This window comes from Miniopterus natalensis, chromosome 15 (genome assembly GCF_054644295.1).
Source record: "Miniopterus natalensis isolate mMinNat1 chromosome 15, mMinNat1.hap1, whole genome shotgun sequence".
In the NCBI taxonomy this organism is placed as follows: Eukaryota; Metazoa; Chordata; class Mammalia; order Chiroptera; family Miniopteridae; genus Miniopterus; species Miniopterus natalensis.
The window spans coordinates 43,154,637-43,175,472 of record NC_142095.1 but is presented as its reverse complement, the minus strand read 5'-3'; the positions used below and the strand labels follow the sequence as shown (position 1 = coordinate 43,175,472).

Here is a 20,836-nt window from a genome sequence, read left to right as displayed (position 1 = left end):
GAGGGTTTTAAAAAACAAAGTTTTTAACTTTACCCTGGGACAAGAGAAGCTGAGTTCTCCAGGATGCAAAGCCTTGGCTTCACCCTCGGGAACAGAGGGTAAAAATACCATGAAAAGTAGGGACAGATTATTTCTCCACCTGCATCTACCCTACCACTTTGGAAGGTTTGGTTTTAAGATAGTACAGCATGCCCTAGACCAGGAATTGGCAAATTGGGCTGGTGGGCCCCTTTCCTGATTTTATAAAAAAAGTTTTATTGAAACACAGCCACAGCCATTTGTCTAAGTTATATTGTAGCTTGAAACTAGCCATAGACTATATAAATATGTGACCCACAGGCCTAAAATGTGTAATCTGTCCCTTTAAGAAAAAGTTTTGCTGATTCCTACCCCAGACCACTTAGGTTGTGTTCGGTTTAGGTTAAGAACATTGAATTCTTTACCCAGGTGCTTGGGTGAGTAGGGTGGGAGTCAAGGGAACTAACCTAGTTGGCAGTGCTGAGCCTTCAAACAGGAGGACGACACTGATAGGTCCTTCATCGTCTCTGAGTGCCAAAGGGAAATACTGAGTGTCCAGGAGCTCCCCGGCTGCCTTGCCCATGTGCTGTAGTGGGCCTCCCAATGTTTCTTCTGGTTCCACCCAAAGACACAGGTAGGAGAAGAACCCAAGTTTTAACAGACATATGACAAAGTTTTCTTTTCACTCTTGTAAGAAAAAATGAACAAACAAGAAAACAAACAAAAACTCATAGACATAGACTTCAGTATGGTGGTTACCAGAGCCGGGGGCAGTAAAGGGTAAAGGGGGTCAAATATGTGGCGACGGAAGGAGATTTGACTTTGGGTGGTAAACACACAATGCAATATACAGGTGATGTATCATAGAATTGTACGCTTGAAACCAATGTAATTTTCTTAACCATTGTCACTCAACAAATTTAATTTAAAAATAAATCAATTAACAAGAAAAGAAAGTTGAGTAAAAAATTGAGTGTACGGTAACTAAGGAAGAATGACCTTTGAATCTTTGTGCCCCTCACTCCCCGCAAACCTGAGAAAGCTGGACTGAAGGCTTGGAAGTGTGGGAGGTGTGGGATGGGGAACAAAAATTACAGCCTCTGTGCTTTTGTTTCAAGTTGGCAGCCCTGAGTCATTATACGCAGATGTCTAGACAGACTGGGTTCCTCAGATAACTGGGTGGTATAGTTTTGGGCTTTTTAAAAACAGCTTTTTGAGATATATTCACATACCACACAAATCACTCATTTAAAGTGTACACTCCAGTGGTTTTTCATATATCCACAGTTATCAACCATCACCGCAATCAATTTTAGAACATTCCGTCTTACCAAAAAGAAGCCCATACCTAATTATATTAGTGATTGCCGACCCCCTCAGTCCTAGGCAATCACTAATATAATTTCTGTTCCTAGAGCTTTTTTTTTTTTTTTTTTGAGCTTTGTCTATTTTAGACATTTTATATAAATGGATCACACAGTGTGTGGTATCTTGTGAATGACTTCTTTCACTTAGCATGATGTTTTTCAAGGCTCATTTGTGTCATAGCGTGTATTAGTACTTTACTCCTTGTTGTCAGGCATTCCGTTGTCCATTGATCAGTTGATGAACATTGGGGTTGTTTCCACTTTTTGTCTACTAAGAATAATGTTTCTATGTGAACATCTATGTAAAAATTTTTGGGTGGACATGTATTTTCACTTCTCTTGGCTCCCTAGGAGTAGAATTTGTGGGTCAAATGATAATTCCATGTTTGACTTTTTGAGGAAGTTCCAAACTTTTTTCCAAAGTGGCTGCACCATTTTACATTCACACCTGAAATATATGAGAATTTTAATCTCTCTACATCCTTGTCAATACTTACTATTGTCTGTGTTTTTTGGTTATAACCGTTCTAGTGGGTATGAAGCGGTATCTCATGGTGCCTTTGATTTACATTTCCCTAATGAGTAATGATGTTGAGCATTTTTTTAAGTGCTTATTGGTTATTTGTATATCTTTTTGGAAAAATGTCTCTTTGAATCTTTGCCCATTTTAAAATTAGGTCATTTGTCTTTTTATAGTTGAATTGTAAGAGTTCTTTATATCTTCTGGATATAAGTCCCTTATCAGATACAAGGTTTGTAAATATTTTCTTCTATTCTGTGAGTTTTCATTTTCTTGATGGTGTCCTTTGAAGCAAAAAAGGTCTGAATTTTTGATGGTCTAATTTATCTTTTTTTTTTTTTTTTTTTGTCATTTGTGCTTATGGTGTTTTATCTAAGAAGGCTTTGCCAAAGATTTACTCCTATGTTTTCTTCTAATATTTTTATAGTTATACCTCTTAAATTTAGGTCTATGATCCATTTTTGAGTCAAATTTTCTATATGTGGTAGATATTAAACATCATTCTTTTGTTTGTAGCGATCCCAACACCATTTGTTGAAAAGGCTACTATTTGCCCATCAAATTGTGTTGGCACTCTTGTAGAAAATCAGTTGACTATAAATGTTACGATTATATTTCTGAACTTTAAAGGATATTTCATTGACCTCTATGTCTATTCCTATGGACAAATACCACACTGTATTCATTACTGTAATTTTATTTTTCAATCCTCACCTGAGGATATATATTTTTTTAAATTGATATTTAGAGCAGAAAGGAAGAGAGAGAGAGAGAGAGAGAAACATCGATGTGAAAGAGAAACATCGATTGGTCGCAACTGGGGACTGAGTCTGCAACCTAGGTATTTGCCCTCACCAGGAATCGAACCCACAACCTTTTGGTGTACATGACGAGGCTCCAACCACCCAAGCCACCCAGCCAGGGCTGATTACTGTAACCTTGCAGTTAGTTTTGAAATTAGTACGTATGAGTCTTCCAACTTTGCTCTTCTTTTTTCAAAGTTGTTTTGGCTGTTCCGAATCCCTTATATTTCCATGTGAATTGTTGGATCAGCTTGTCAGATTCTGCAAAAAAAGCCAGCTGAGATTTTAATATGGGTTGCACTGAATCTGTTGATTTATTTATGAAATATTACCATCTTAACAATATTGTCTTCTAGTCCATGAATATGAAATATCTTTCCATTTATTTAGGTTTTCTTTAATTTCTTTCAAAAATGTTTTATATTTTTTAGAATATACATTTTACACTTCTTTTGTTAAATTTATGCCTCAGTTTTTTATTATTTTTGATGCTACTATGAATGGAATTGTTTTCTTGATTTTGATTTTGGATTGTTCAGTCTTAGTGTCTATAAATACAATTGATTTTTATTCATCGATATTGTATCCTGCAACTTTGCTGAATTTGCTCATGAATTCTAACAGTTTTTTAGTCCAGTTACCACTGATAGGTCCTGAGCTGAAGCCAAGGTCTAGCTTCCATCCTGCCCTGCTCAGTGTATTGTGCTACCCGTGGGCCTTTAAAATCTAGGCTGGGGGAAAGTCTAAGATATTGGGTTGCAGGGCTTTGAGAGAGAGCCTGGAGGGGATAGGTCAGTTTATAACTTCTGAGTATTTCAACATGCTATGTAGTCTCCATTTGTATTCTTTCCCCGGGTCCCACAAAAATTTTCTATCTACAACTCTACTGCCTCAGTACTCCCCAAATTACTCACTTGCCTCTAGTTTAATGGCATAATATTCTATTACCTTGATATTCATTCTTTTGGGCAAAGGCATTATTCCTTTAAGGTTCCCCTTTATCACTGATAGGCTGTTGAAATGAGGCAAGGTGACTGACGACTTGTCAGGCATGGCGTGAAGTAAATGCGATTCAGCTGAGAATGTGTCTCTTTTTGGGGGGAGGGGAGCCAGGCATCAGTCACTGGAGCTCTAATGCCTGTCCCAGTTTAAACAGAAGAAGTAAAAGGTAAACTGTATTTCTTAACATCTTAATTCAGGAGAAACGTAGACTTTTCTCCAAAATGTCTTTTTTCCCTACCCATTTTATTTTCCTCTCTTTGTTATTTTTATGATGTATTAAATAGAACCATTTACTTGCAGTGTGCTAGTTAAGACAATTTCCTTAGCATTTTCTGAATGATTTGGCAGGCTAGACACCCTAGAGCTAAATTGTAAAATCCCATTAAAACCTAGTCATATAAAAATAAAAGATGCTGCCTAGTGCACTCCATGCCATGTTACGGTGAGGCCTTCTCACATTACAACAGCAAACACCAAAAAGAAGTGACTGCTGTGCAGTGGATATGAAGAAGAGAGAGGAATAGATTAGGGACTCAGCCAGCTGCATTTAATTAAACTCCATGTCCAAATTACTTCCCCGATTGGCATGTTTCCTATGACAGTTCAAGTAGCACAATTGTTGTTTTAGCACATAGGCCTTTTGGCCTCTTTGTTGTTGTTATGTCTTCAAATTTCTTGCCACCTCAAAGATAAAGTAGGTATTACTGAAGTCACTCATCTCTCTAGTGAAGAAACAGATTCGCATGGAGTAGGTAGCTTGCCCAAGTAACCAGCTAGTAAAGAGCAGAGCCAGTATACAAACTTAGGTCAAGAAGATTCCAGAGTATCTGTTCTTTCATCTATGCCGAGGGTTGGCCAACTACAGCCCGTAGGCCACGTCTGGCCACTGTCTGTTTTTTGTACAGCTCAAGAACTAAGAATCATTCTATTTTTAAATGGTTGAAAAAATCAAAAGAAGAACAATATTTCATGGCGTGAAAATTATATGAAATTCAAATTTCATTGTCCGTATGTAATGTTTTATTGGAACATGGCCACGCCCATTCATTTATGTGTTGGCTGCTTTTGCACTACAGTCAAAGAGTACAATAGAGATTATATGGCTGGCCAAGACCAAAAGATTTATTCTTGGCCCTTTATAGAAAAAGTTTGTCTGCAACACCCCTCACATCCTAAATTAAACATTCCTCTGCAGGCTGGGGACCAGGGATTCATGTATTTTTAATAAGTTTCCAATAGCATTTTTAATACTTCTCAAAGCAGTTATTTTTTACTGTCATACATGATGATTATTTGTACATTTCCTCCCCTTCCCCATCAATCCTTAAGGGTTAGGACCATGCTGAAGTACCTTTGAATGAATAAATGAGGGTACAGTTCATCCGTGTGTTATTTCATTAGACATATACTTCTGAGTTTCTACTCTATGCCAGGTATTCCTCAGTGATAAAACAGAATACCTGCAGTCGGAGGACATAAGTAAAAGGGCTGTGATAAAGCTACATAGGAGAAGCCCATGTTAATTGAATAGAATAAGACTTACTATTTATAATGGCAACTCATTAGACCCTTCTAATTTCAAAGATGAAATTATTTTGGTTCCTTGGTAGTGTTAGATATATCTTATAGAATTCAAGGGTTTATACATTGGAAGTGCAGAAGTAAGCTATCATGGATAGGTATCATTGGGATCGGGAGGCCAGGCAGTAGAGTGTTAACTGTACTTGGAATGGATTGGTGAAGTGGTGTGAATCCTTAGGACTGATTTGTACAGCTGTTGTCTGGCTATTAGAATAAAAACAGATGGATGTTGCTATACCATAGGTGGAACTAGATAGAGCTCATTTTAACTTCAATGGGAAGTTAAAGATCAATTTTAGCACTTAGTATCTTATGATATGAACAATGTTGTGTTGAAAAAAATCTAATGGATTTTTTAAAGTATTTTTAAAACTTTGAGTTAATTATAAATTTCTAGGAACTGTTTAAAGCTCTCTGTCAGTATGCTAGGGTACCATAGTAGAATGGGTAAAGAAATTTTCCATTGTAATATTACCTCTATCCTTCGGTCATGGAAGGAGCAACTGTTATCACATTGCCAAAGCACAGTCATTAAAAAACATTATTGATTGATTTAGAGAGAGAGAAAGGGGGAGAGAGAGAAACATTGGTTTGTTGTTCTACTTATTTATATATTCATTGATTGATTCTTGTATGTGCCTTGACCAGAGATGGAACCCACGACCTTGGCATATCAGGATGAAATTCTAAGCAACTGAGCTACCCAGCCAGGGTAGAGCAGGGTCAGTTTTTGAGAGACACTAGCACATTCCATGAAGAGCAGAAAGAAAGAATTGACAACGCCATTAGAAAAACCAAAACCAAAACCTGACAACTTAAAAACCCCACTTTCTATAGATTTCTGTATTAGTTATCTATGGCTGTGTAATAAATTATACAAATTTATCAGCTCAAAACGACACACAATTTTTATCTCATAGTTTCTAAATGTCAGCAATCCAGGCACAGATTGGGTGGGTAACTCTGGCTCAGCATCTCACAAGATTACATGGCCAGCAGTGCACTTACCTCTAGACTCAACTGAGGCTGGAGAATCTACTTCCAAGCTCATTCGTATGGTTGGTGACAGGATCCAATTCCCCATGGGCCAGTGGATTCTCGACCTCAGTTTCTCCCTGACTATTGGCCAGAGGCATCCCTCAGTTCCTGGCCACATGGACCCTTCAGGAGGTAGCTCACAACATGGCAGCCAGCTTCCATCAGAAGGAGCAAATGAGAGAGCGATAGAGGGCAAGACAGAAATCCTAGTTATTCTGTAACCTAGTCTCAAAAGTGATACTCCATTACTTTCATTGTATTCTTTTTATTAAAAGTGAGCCACTAGGTTCAGCCCAGCCCAGCCTTAAGGAAAGGCACTTACAGAGGGGCATGACTACCAAGAGGCAGTCAACCACAATTTCTTTTTTTCCGATTAAAAATGTAATACATGCATAAAAATTCAACTATTGAGAAATACCATTTGCTGCTAAATATGTATTGAGTATGTACCATGTGCCAGGCCTGAGGGATGCAATAATACTCAAAACAAGCCAGCGCCCTGCCTTCCTGTAGCTTACGTTCTGGAGGGACTAGAGCACATAGAAGCTCACTGCAGTGTTTGCACACAAGGAAGCTCTCAAAAGATGTTAGTTATTTTTATTTTTGCAGAGTAAACATCCTGTCACAGAAATGGAGCCAAGCCACCCAGTCTGTGGCATCTCTAATCCTATTGTAGACAAATATGATTTGCTTAACCAGAGCACAAACAGCCTTTCTTTCACTTATGTTTGAAAGAGGCAATTCATAATAGTTTGCAACACTACACACTTGTTACTGACTTTCTCATATTTGTGTTTTTAAAGTGTCTTTTGACAGAAAAAAACTATAAAAGCACTGAAGAGTCCAACGAAGGGAGCTGTGCTAGTAGTTTTCCTGGAGTGTCCTCCTGACCACTTTTCCTTTGGTGCGACACTCACCAGGCTGACCTACTGTCTTCCAGCTCTGAATTATTTTAATTGCTTTCGTTTCTGGATGTATCTTTTCAGTCTCTCAAGTGCTCTTTTAAAAATGGCTTCTTGAACTACAGACAAGATTTCAGATGTGTGCCCAGTTATGCTAGTATTCTGTAGTTGTTTCACTAATTAATATTCCAAATCTCAGAAACTGTCTCGAGATTTTAATTGACTTTTATCACCCCCATCTCATTCAAGTGCGGCGCTGGCCCTCCGTGCGCATTATTAATAAACCAGGCATACTGTGCTTTTCCCTCCCTGCGTGATGTTTAGTTCTTTCTTGAACTTTGTTTTGAATGACAATTGCAGGATAATTTATTGTACTGGGCTTCTACAGCTAGTACAGTCAGCCATCGTTTGCTTTACTAATTAGGACAAAACTGTCAATCAAGGCACTTACTCACTTGTGAGAATAGACATAGCTTATTTGCCTTGTATATAAATTCCTTCATATAGTGTAGAACTCACACCCCACACAGTGGAGAGAAATATACTAACAAGTCCGAGTTACAAAATAGTTTTATAGAATTGTTGGTTTTGTCTCCCTGGTTTAGAAATACATTGCTAAAATATAGTAAAAGGATCAGAATTTTAATGATTAGAGTATTTGTTCACCAAAATGGATTTTTTTAAAAAGCATTCTTTAAAACATTTGGCTTTACAAAGTTCTTCTGTTCGTCATTCTTCGTTGTTAACGTCATGGATTCTGCTGAGTTAAACTTTCTCCTGCATCCATCCCAAGAAATTTCACAGGGTTTCTACCAATTGAACATCACCGATGCAGTGGTACATGCTCGTCCGAAGCCTGTTGATCTTTCCTGTGGATTGACCTACTCACAGGGCTTGTAGGCATGGGACATCTATTTGTGGCCATGTTGACCTCTCCCTGGTCACACAGAGCGTCTTCTAATGGTCGTTCTAGGTTTGTGGAGCCCTCTGAAAGGGGGAGCGTAGCCAACTTCTACTTGGATCACCCGGGTGCATGGAAATGACATCACAGGCAGTTATTTTCACTACTAAATGACAAGAAAACACAGTTCAAGGAGTTTAGCCCAGTAAGGAAGAATCAGAGGGAGGCACACCTAATACCTTTAGGATTATTTCCCCCCCAATTATCAGATCAGAACATTGGAGTTTGAAGATAGAATAGTCACAAGAATAAATATTTGGGATTTATTATCTTTCAAGTGAGATGCTTATAGCCAGAGGAAAGTGGGTGCATTTTAAGGAAATTAACCGGATGTCTTAGGGTATGTGAGGCTGGTCTTCTTCCCACTCCAAACACACACTGGGCCACCCAGTAAGGATATTTTTCTGTGGCCTCTGACATATCCTCCGTGTTCTTGCTGCTATCCCATACTTCTTTTAGGAAGTCTTGACTCCAAATCCAAGGCATGACCGCTGCAGACGGCATTTCCCAGGCTCATTTGAAAAGTGACTTCTGGCTGGGTTTGGCCATTGGGAGGCACTGGAAGGGGAATGGAGGGACGGAAGAAGGGAGAAGCTGATGTATTTTCTCTTTCTTTCTACCTGGGGTTGGGAGTCCATCACTGACTGCATCTCCTTCATGGTTCATGCTGTCTGTGGGACAGTCCCCCTCTCTTTGGTCCAGTCTCCCATCGAGCAGCTCCAGCCTTTGGGCTCTGGGAACATCCCCTCCTCTCGGTCTGCTGCCAGTCCTAGGGTAGTCGCCACTTTCTGCTATTGCAAAGCTTTGGGTGGCCTCACTGTTCTCTGTTTATCTTTTCAGCTCATCCAACCTTTTGTAACTGGTTCTCTGTATTAAAGTTTTCTTTTTTTAAAAAAAAAATTACCTGACAAGAATGCCCTAGCTGGTGTGGCTCAGTGGTTAGAGGGTCTCAGGTTCGATTGCAGTCAAGGTCACGTATCTGGGTTGCAGGTTCAATCCAGGCCTCAGCTGGGGCCCCTGCAGGAGGCAGTCTCACATCGATGTTTCTCTCTCTCTCCTCCTCCTCCCTCCCACTCTCTAAAAAAAAGAATTCAATGGAAAAATATACTTGGGTGAAGATTAACCAAAAAAAAAAAAATTAAAAAATTTACCTGATATGAAGACTTCTGCTTCTGGGAAGATGGACTAGACCAGCACTATACTATTCCTTCTGCTAAGTATAAATGAAAGCCCTGGAAATAATATAAAAAATTATGATATAATATCATAATTATATAATATATAACATAATAATTACATATAATATAGTTTATAAATATGTTATATATAATTATTACAATACAGTATATAATATATAATAATTATTATATAATATATATATCAAACAAATATAAGAAGATTGTGCAAGGTGGAGGGAAGGCAGATTGGCTCGGACTCCATGACCCAAATAACAAAATGTCAGTGGGTCCCCTGGGTTTTCTTTTTGTCTTATATGTCCCAGACTGGTTACTAAAGAAACTGGCAACGCCAAGCCACCAAATGGGTGCAGATAAAATGAACCTCAACCAAAGCCTACTGTCTTTAACCAAAAGGTAAGGGAAAGGGCAACCTAGTAAGACACAAAATTTTTAGAAAACAACTGCTGTACAGAAGAAATTATTGTGCCACCCTTATCCCCACCTGCAAAGATGGATTGGGAAGCAAGCCCCGTCCTTGCCAGGCTGTAATGGGGGTGCCAAACAGCAGGGGTGAGTCCACAGTTACAGCTGCAGACCGAATGGATAGAGCACCCGGACGGAAACCGGCGAGGGTGCAGGGCTCAGCAACATCGTCGGCCAGCAGAACCTATTCTGCGTTTATACAACTACCTATTGGGCCATAAAACAGACCTCGACTAATTCAAATGTTTAAAAGGACTGAAACCACCCAGAGGTTGTTCTCTGGCCACAAATCAGACTAGAAAAGAATATCAGAAAGATAACAGAAGAATCTCCCAACACTTGGAAACTAAACAACACACTTCAAAATAATCCATGAGCTGAAGAGGGAGTCTCAAGGGAAATGAACACACACACACACACACACACACACACACACCCATACACCCATTACCAAATTTATGGAGCATGGGAAAACTGGTGGTGAGAAGAAAACTTATAGCATTAATGCTTACACTGAAAAGAGGAAAGGCCTCAGTTCATAATCTCAGCTCTCACTCAGCAGCGAGGCTGCAGAGAGCTCAGTGGAGTGACTGGTGATGAAGGTGAGGGGAGGGAGAGAGGAAACTAACGGGGTGGTGACGCACCTCAAGCTCAGCAGTGTGGGAAGCACTCCCCCCTGTAGGCCTGAAGGCACAGGCACAGGGAGTTTCTGCTGGAACCTGGTGGGACCTGCAGCTGTAGGATAAGGTGGCCTGGAAGGGACTTCGCATTTGTTACAGAAAGGCAGCCACTGCCAACTTGTGGGAAAGGAGTCAGGGGAATACATACCCTGACTTCTCTCTCTTTCTGTCCTCTGACCTCCTATGGTGTTGCCCTGTGACTGAATCCAAAAGGAAGGCTGAGGGCAAGGAAGGCTCTGTCCATAGAGGCCTCCCAGGACATAGAACAGGCGTATGACGAGAACATTCAGCACAGTTTCTCCCAGCGTTATTTGAGAACTTCAAGTATAAGCCAAGTATTTTCTAGAAAAAATCTCTAGATTAATAAGAGAGCTATTCATAATCATCAAATGTGTAGGGATTTGAATAGAGGTGTTAAATTTTAGAGAGCCTGATCTACTTGAAAATAATCGCCTCACTCATATTAATACCTGCCCTTTCCCCAACTACTATACAAATCAACAGTCTATGAAGAAATATTGCTAAGCAGTGTTGACATTAGCTTGCGTCTAGGAATATCAGAATAGTGTGTCACGCTTGGCTCTGCCCTTTTCTCACTGGGTGACCTTGGGCAAGTACTTAACCTCTCTGAGCTTCTGTTTACTTATCTACAAAATAGGTGTGATAATATCTACTTCCCGGAATTGTTGTGTAGCTAAGAGAATTAAATGAAAGATGCATGTGAAGGCACCTGGTAGGAACTCAATACATGTTGATTGAATTTGAATCACAAATTCCAAATTAGTGGCTTTGCTACTCATGAGGGAAGGCCACAAGTTAGAATTAAGAGTGAATTTTTAAAAAGAGAAGAAAATCTGTGTTTAGACTATTAATGTCATCTATCACTCAATTATGATAATATGATCAGCAAACTTCTCTATTGATGGATTTTCACTACATTTTGATTGCAAATGTGAAATCCTATCAGAATTTAGCTCATATTAAGAATTCACTGAATGTCTTAATTATCTGATAACCTGCAAAAAAAAGCAAGTCCTTTGGTGTAGGATGTGAGTTACATCAAAAGTTTATGCTTTAACCATTTATTCAAAATTGAACATTATTGATGAGTATTAGCTATAAAGAAGCCTAAGGTGCATCTTTTTTGCAGCCCCTCTCAAACAGGTTGCCATGGTAATACTGACAGTCACAAATTCTTAATAGAGACTACTGATGGCTTGAGAAAGAAAGAAATATTGCAGGTAGAATTTCAACTCAGAAATATTTTAATTCTTGTGGTATTAGCCAGGTTTCCTTTTCAGTTGCAAGCTCAGATCTGGGTATTATGAATGTTGATCAATTTTAGCATCTTTCTTTCTTTTAATTATCCATCTATCGGTATGCTTTTCAAGAACAAGCCAGCTGTAGTATTCTAATAGGAAGGTGTATTTTATCCATGAGAATTATCCTGGTGGGTTAGAACCACACTCTTTGTGACTTGCCTGTGACAGAGGTCCTAGAATTATATCAATTGCTTCCCCTTTCAAAGCAATTAATTGATGCAAGGCTCTGCTACTAGATTTTTTTAAACAAAGGAATAGATGTAAGGGAACATCTATATTTAAATGGTCAAAAATTTTAGCAGCAGAACATTGCCCCTCTTGGTGCATGTATGTGTGTACACACATACACACACACAATATTTTGTAAAATTCATCATATAATTAATTATAAGCACCATGACTGCAGGAGCCTCCCTAGTTCTGTTTACACTGTATCCCTAGTGCCTACATTGGTGGCTGGCATATAGTAGATAAATGCAGTATGGGATGGTGGTCGAGAGCATGGCTCAGCACACTTTTTCTATAAAACACCAGGTAGTAAATATTTTAGGGTTTTCAGGCTTATGATCTCTGCCACAACTACTCAACTGCTGTTGTAGCAAATGCAGGCATAGAAAACACATAAGTGAACGAGTGTAGCTGTTCCAATAAAACTTTATTTACAAAAACAGGCGAAGGATCAATTTGGCCCAATCTCCAGTTTAGAGCTGGACTGCCTGGGTATTTACCCTGGACTGCCCCCCTCATTAGCTGTGTGACCTTGCTACTAAGTTATTAATATGGGGAGTCATTAAGTTCCCTGTGGCTCAGTTTCTTCACTTGTGAAAAGCGGGGCAATAATAGAGTTTTTCTGCAACTGTCAGGTTTCACGATGAGTATGTGATGAGCTTTAGGACAAAGATTTGCCCTGTGTGTCTATATTCATTATTATTATCATTGGCTAAATCAACATTAAATAGACAAATCAGTCTTAAGAGTACAAAACACAAGTATGCCATTAAATATATAGCATGTTACTTTTTTTTAAAGAGAGTCAGTGACAAGCTGGGGAACACAAATGTGAAATCGCAGATGTTGGATTTGGATAATTGTTACAGTTTTCTATTGGTCCCAGCATGCCATTACTTTTGTCCTGTTTGTACAGTGTTAGGAAGCACCTAATAATGGTTTCAAATAGTGACGGTGTTGCCCTGGCTGGGCAGATCAGTTGGTTAGAGTGTCGTCCTGATACACCAAGGTTTCGGGTTTGATCCTAGGTCAGGGCACATACAAGCATCAACCAATGCATGCATAAATAAGTGGAAAAACAAATCGATGCTTCTCTCTCTCTCCCTCCCTTCTTCTCTCTCTCTAAATCAATCAATAAAAAATTTTTAAAAAGTTAATATTAAAATAAATAGCCCTGGCTGGGTGGCTTAGTTGGTTGGAGTGTTATCCCAGACACCAAAAGGTTGTGGATTCAATTCCTAGTCTGGACACATACCTAGGTTGTGGGTTCAGTGCCTGGTTGGGGCATGTAACAGGAGGCAACCAGTTGATGTTTCTCTCTCTCCCTCGCCCCCTTCTTATCTCTCTCTAAAAATCAATAAAAGCATATCCTCTAATGAGGATTAAAAAAAAGAGAGATAATATTAAAATAAAAAAAATAAAAAAAATAGTGATGGTGTTAATCATCTCATCACGCAATCTCAGGAGACTCTTCAAATACGCAGATATGGCAAAGGAATTTTACATCTCAGGTTTATAATATGAAAAGGAATTAATCCGGCTGCACAAATTAATACATTGGATATCAGTTGGGAATATGATATATCTGTGTGTATATATTGTTTTTTTTACATTTTGTTTTAAAATATGTGTATATTAATATGTGCATATGAAATGTGAGTCAGTTTTATGTGGGTTCTCCAGATGCCTTATAAATGTACATAGATGTATTTGCACACACACATGCCTGCACATGCAGTGTGCATCAGCTATGTGTCAATTATCTGGGGGCGGTCCTGGAATCCTTGCATTCGTCCAGTTGGCCCTGTTGGTGTCTGTGATGTGGCATGGTGGGGTATAGTTGTGACTTGTTCTGATGTCGCCTGTCTTCCTCTTACCTGTTCCCCACATGATAGCCTGAGTGATGTTAAATGTCTCAGCTCCTGTCACTCCCTTGCTGAATATGCTTCCTTGGCCTCCCAGGGTAAGGGCATCAGATCTAAGCCCTGAGCACGGCCTAAAAGGTCTGTGTGACCTGGTTTCCAACTGACTCTCAACTTCCCCTGGCACCTGTCCCCTCACTATCCTCGGCTCTGTGCCCACCACTCAGGTGAAGTAACTGACACTCTTTCTGGCCCTTCAGCAGGGCCTCCTCTCTTGGTCAGTTGCCCTTGTTACCGCTTCCTTGGCCTGAGCCCCTCGCCAGAGTCCCACCAGCCTGGCTCCTCCTCTGCCTCAGGCCTCATTTAAGTGTCACCTCTTGGAGGTGACCACCCCATGTAAAGTAGCGCCCCTCCCACCCCCATTTACTTGATCACGTCACCCCATTTACTTTCTTCATTGCACCCATCATAATCTGTAATGACCTTATTGTTATCTTGAGTTGTTAATTTTATCCCCTAGTGGAATGGCAGCTCCACGACAGTGGGGACTTGAACATCTTGTGATTGTTGATTGCCTCTGCCTAATGCAGTGCCTGGTACACACCGTGGAAGTATTTGTAGGATAGATGCCTCCGGGCAGGGCCCCCTACATTATTTGCAAAGCCCAGAGCAAAATAAAAATGCAGGTCCCCTTGCTTAATAGTTATTAAGAATTTCAAGATGATGATTCTAGAGTATCGAACCAAGTGCAGGTCCTTTCTAAAGTTGCACTGCCACAAAGCCCACCTGGCCTCCTGGTAAGTTACTTAGTCTCTCTAGATGCAGATTCCTCCTCTGTGAAATGGTAAAGGTAGTAATAACCAGCTCATCGGGTGCTTGTGGGCATTAAGTGTGATCATGAGAGCATCAGGCTGAGCAGCAGCGGCCTGCCCCTGTCATCTCTCCCGCACGTCAGCGTTATAATTAATTATCAGCCTCATCCACGTGAGGCGATGCCTCCGAAGCACGAATTTTCTGGATTCCTCCTCTAAATAACCTCCCTGTCAACTCTGCAAGTGACTAACCCAACTCCGTGGAATAGGGTGGGGATGTGGGTGTCGCTTGCAAATTATTTTGACACATTCAAGGTGTATGGACCGACAGCATGTTTGGCTTGCTGAAAGCAGTGTGTCAAATGGAGTTAGGCTCTTAGGAAAACTCGTTTGACAATAGGCAAGTCATGTCACCCTTCTGAGCCCACCAGTGACACTGGAGTGATAAATATCTGCCACCCACCTTCCTGACAAGAGCGAGGCGAGCATGAATTGGACTATGCAGCAGACAGTCGAACACTTTGATTTGCTTGGAGAGGGACCGCTCGGGCCCTGCCTGCTGAGCACGTGCGTGTCGGCAGGCTCCCTGCTCACTTAGTCGGTGGCTCTGGTCGCCATGTGCACTGTGTAACAAATCAATTGCACCTGGGGTGGAAACCGTTCACAGGCTCTCACATTTTGATTTATTTTCATTGTACAGCCAGCGATTCAGGTTAGTTTAGAAATGCAGAGAGGAAAAGCAGCATCTTTTACATTTATATTGTGTTCTCTAGGGGCGCGCGGAGCTGTGTGGACTGAGATGTGGTCTGACTCCCTGGGACGGGGCCTTAGTTATTTGCTGGAGGGAGCGCCCTGTGTGGGGAAGATCTGGACGCTGATTTAATCAGTGGTTTCTCTTTACAGTTGAGGCTAAAATGAAGTGAAAAAAATAACACCTGTGGAGCATATATTATACAGTGTACAGCACTGTCTGTGTTTTACTGGCTCTGACAGATTGCATAGTATAGTGATTAAAAGTATACGCTCTGATTTGGTAATTATACCTCAATAAAGCCGAAAAGATAAGAGTTTATGCTCTGGACCAGACAAGTGACTTAACCTGTCCAGCCTCAGTTTCCTCATCCGTACAATGGAGTGTGTTGGAAATCTTCTCTCCGTGCCTCCAAATCTACTCTCCACACTTTCTACCCTGATTTCTGCTCCAAGAGGCTTGTTGTATGGGTATCGTCAGCAGGCTACGGGCCTGTACTTCCCGTTCAGGTTGGCCAGTAGGGAGCCCACGCCATCGCTGAGAAGGGGAGAGTGAGTTATGGTATTTATTTCCCTAGCTCTCTTTCTTCAAAGTTGCTTTGGGTTAACTGAGCCCCTGGCCAAATTTCAGTATCTCACTACAACTCACTTTGTCTTTCAGCTTCTGGTAGCTCCTCCCTCCCCTTGCCTCTGCATTCTCTCTTCTACTTCCCTACACCCAGCCTACATCTTTGTAAATAACCCCTTTACAGATAAGCCCGGCTCAAAGCACTTTACTGTGAGTGGCTATTTGTTTTCTGTTAGGATCCTGATTGATACCTGGGGATAATCAGAGCAGCTACCTCCTGCAGTTGGAATTTACATAAACGTAGAGCTGATAGGACAGTATCTAGCACATATCTGAGACTTGGGTCAGATAACTTGCTGAAAGGCCCAGGTGTGGTGAACATCTGGTGGTTGTCTCACCAGCATCAATTCATCTTTCCCCATCTCTTCTATTCCAGGTTTCAACTGGGAATTGATAGGAATTTGGGGAAGCTGATTCCACTTCGGGAATCAGCCTATAACTTAAGCTATTCAGCATATTCCACCACTTTGCTGGCTGTGATTTGGTTTAAGTGTAGGCACATGACTTAATCTAGTCCAGTCAATGTGGCTCTCAGGACTTTTGCAGAAATTCTGGAGTACAGATGTACTGAGTGCCAACCGCTGGGTGTGGGTGCAGTTAGCCTAGCTAGGAGGAGCATTTCATCACTAACCTTGCTTCAAATTGCCACTGCATTGTAAGGAAATTAATAGACCCACTTTTGCTGGTCTTATTATTGTTTTAAAATTCTCTATAGATAATGCTCCTCCTATTGTCTGTGCCCAGGATAGATGGCTCCCCTCTCCTCGCCTTTGGACACCACTGCACCCATGCTGTATGCTAGCGTGGTGGGATGGACCCACACAAAGCTGCTATGGAAAGCAGTCCGAGGGTGGAGCTCTGCAGAACAGAGCAGAACCTAGAAAGCAGCAACAGATAGGAGCCTGGCTCAAACCACACTCACAGCTCTCCCTACCACTGGACTTATGCCAACCAATGATTTTCTTCTTTCCTTTCTTTCTATTTTTTTTTACAGTGTCAGAACCAATATTTATTTTTTCAATGTGAGTTTTTGACACTTGGAGTACTTCATTCCTTTATGTAATTACCCAAAAAAATTCATGTTTCAGGAAAACATACTTAATCTTAAAATTCATTTTATTTATCACAAAGTTAGTTAAGTGTATAAAGGAGAAACAAAACAGAAGAAGTATTTACAAATGTAGACTACATGAGACACTGTGAATAATTTTTTGTTAATAAACAACACAATACACACTTTTACACTCGACATTTCAAAACCTATGCATCTGTGAACAATATGGTATAAGTCATAGTGTTGAAGATTTTAAATTAAATTCGAGGTTGGGAGACTTGACCACTAAATTTAAAGTCAAGGTCATAGTGGTAAAGACTTTAAATTCAAGGTTCTGGTGATAAAAACTTGAAATTCAAAGATAGATTCTCTAAGAAAAGACAAAATAACTAGCATTCGAGCTACTTAGTTAGTTCCCTGTGAGTACAAAATATATAGGAATCACTAAATGGATTAGCCTGATTACAAATTATGTGCATTTCTAAATAACTCACAACTGCAAGAGGTCTTTTCACAGAATTCCTCAGTCATATAGTTTCTCTCTACCCTTGGGTAGGTCTATCTTCTACCCTATTTCAAATCCTCATTCAAAACAATTCCTTCCTACTTCCCATATCTGTATGAGTATAAAATAGTTTTAAACAAAGAGATGTCTGTTCCTTAACTAGAGAACTGTTCCCCCATTGACTTCTAGAAGAGGGAAAAAGATTCTGATTTCGTTTTCTACCTCAACACAAAGTAACCCGAACCGTCCAGTTCCTAACGAAGGGCTGCATAGATCCCAGATAATGTTCTAGCTGTGTGCTGGGAACAGTTTAGTCATTTCCATTGTTCAGAAATCCGTTGTACAGGCTGGATTCACCCCAGTGCTTCCACCAGCAGAGGTGGCCGAAAGCGCGAGAGTGGCAGCGCCTGCCGGTGGGAACATCCCAGCCTCCCCGGCCTCTCCCCGGCCCCTCCCCTGCCTCTCCCCGGCCCCTCCCCTGCCTCTCCCCGGCCCCTCCCCTGCCCCTCCCCTGCCCCCCCCTGCCTCTCCCCGGCCCCTCCCCTGCCTCTCCCCTGCCTCTCCCCGGCCCCTCCCCTGCCTCTCCCCTGCCTCTCCCCGGCCCCTCCCCTGCCTCTCCCCTGCCTCTCCCCTGCCTCTCCCCGGCCCCTCCCCGGCCCCTCCCCTGCCTCTCCCCGGCCTCTCCCCGGCCTCTCCCCGGCCCCTCCCCGGCCCCTCCCCTGCCTCTCCCCGGCCCCTCCCCGGCCCCTCCCCGGCCCCTCCCCTGCCTCTCCCCGGCCCCTCCCCTGCCTCTCCCCTGCCTCTCCCCTGCCTCTCCCCGGCCCCTCCCCTGCCTCTCCCCTGCCTCTCCCCGGCCCCTCCCCTGCCTCTCCCCTGCCTCTCCCCGGCCCCTCCCCGGCCTCTCCCCCGCCTCTCCCCGGCCTCTCCCCGGCCTCTCCCCCTCCACATCTTCAGCAGACTCTGCTGCGTCATGACCGTCACCTTCCTCCCCTCCTTCTCCCTCTCCCAGCTTTTCACATTCATCAGGACCCACTTCCAGTCCAGCTGCGGACACCCTGACCGTGGGACATGCCCCGGGAATCGGGGAATGACGGCGCTGAAGATCTCTCTTTAAAGTAGAGAACGTGGAAGGTGCGGTCTCTCTCCACGTATCCCGATGTTGTAGAGGGTGTGGTACGGCTTGTGTATTTGTGTACCCAACCAAGCCTGAGGAGTGGAAATCCACCGATGCCCCGGGTCCTTGAACTTGGTCTCGGTCACCTTTAGCACGTGTTACCTTCAGTAGCAGCTGCCCGAGCGCCAGGCTTCTTGGGGTGCGCCCTGGGCGTTTCAGCCCTGACTCGGCGGGGCGGGTGGACAGGGCTAGGCTCTAGCAGAAGCGATGTGGAAGCGGAACCGGTAACGTTCCCAGTTGCTGCTACACACTCTGGATCACGAACATACCTGAAAATTTGGTCCCTGACGACAGGGAAAGCACCTGATACAACATTGTTGACGTAGAAGTAAACGAGTCAGTAACAGTAGCACCTATGATAAACATGCCAATAGCAGCTGGATTCTGAGCCATTTGGTCAGGACATCGGTAGAAAAGTTCATTTTTGTTTCGGCCCCCTGCAGCTTTTACTGCTTATGTACTGACTCAAACCAGTTAGTATGCAAAAAGTTAAAGGGAGACAGTATTTCAGTCCTGTCTCTATTGGAAGCCTCCAGAAGCTGTATCGAAATCTAATAAATCCTCAAGAGGGTAGTGATTAGACAGTGCCATACTTTCCAACAACCCAGGAACCACTCACTTCTGCCCATTGTGGATATGATATGAACACTGATAATCATCAGGAAGCTTGCAACCGACCTGAGCTTCCACAGCACTTAGGTCTTCCTCTCAAGCACCCTCTTACAGAGACAAAACTATCTGAGGACGTCTGGGCTCCAAATATTTTTTGAGATCATCCCAGGCCTTTTTAATAGCAGCATAATGGTCACTGTATCTTCCTACATCATGGTAAGTCTCAATGAAGAGAGATTTCCAACACTGATTCTTTTGTTTTCTCTTCCCCTCGTGTGTGTCTCCTTTACTTTCACACAAAACATTTCTCTTCTGACACTTCCAGTCACCAAATCTGTGGGGTTTCCCTCACTGAGTAACTCACTGTGACACCAGCTGGGTGTCCTACAATATAACTCAGTTCTGACACCATCTACCTGGAGATGGTGTCAGATCTCACAGGTTAAAGCCTCAGTCCCACAAGACTCCTCCCACCCATGTGGGATGCTAATCACAAGTAATAGATCCCCAGGTTACCCACACCTTTTGTAGGACTTGGCTACAAATCCGAGGCTACCACTACCCCCTCCTTGGGTTTTATTAATTTGTTAGAGTGGCTCAGAGAACTCAGGGAAAGTCTTATGTTTACTGGTTTATTAAAAGATGTAATAAAGGATACAGACAGCCAGGTGAAGACATACATAGAGTGAGGCCTGGGAGGGTCCTGAGCCCAGGAGCTTCTGTCCCTGTGGCATTGGAGTGTGTCACCTTCCCAGAAACTCCCTGGACCCTGTACTATTGGGATTTGTATGGAGGCTTCATCACCGAGGCATGATCTATCATTAGCTCCATTTTCAGCTCTTCTCCCTTCTCAGGAGAATGAGGGGTGGCTGAAAATTCCAAGCTTCTAATCGTGGTGTTCTTTCCGGTGACCAGCCCCCAACCAGGAGCCATCCAGGAGCTCACCCAGAGTTAGCTCATTAGACAAAAAAAATTCTATTACTCAGGAAATTACAAGGCTTTTAGGAGCTCTGTGTCAGGAACCACTGGGGGCAGAGACCAATATATATATTTTCTATTATCTCACAGTACTGCACTGTAATGATCTGTTTGTCTCTTCCCCAAATTCCCAAGAGAAAGGATTAGGCCTTTCTTTTTATGCCCAGTGCTTGTAAGATGTCAGGCACTTAGTAGATATTAAATAAATGTGTGAACGAAGGATGGAAGGAGCATGTGGGAAACATAATACCAAGCACAGAGGAGGATTTGAAGAAATTCTATTAAATTAGATGTACAGGGGCCCCATTCCATCCTTTGTTATGCATGTGGTTATGAAAACCATGTGTAATCAAAGCCTGATATGAGACTTTGAAGCAG

At 42.1% G+C, this 20,836-nt stretch overlaps 1 pseudogene; it reads right to left on the bottom strand.

Annotated features, from left to right (window-relative positions):
- Positions 1 to 15,984: 15,984 nt before the first annotated feature.
- On the bottom strand, positions 15,985 to 20,413 carry LOC107545050 (F-box only protein 3 pseudogene; annotated as a pseudogene).
- Between the last annotated feature and the right edge of the window lie 423 nt (positions 20,414 to 20,836).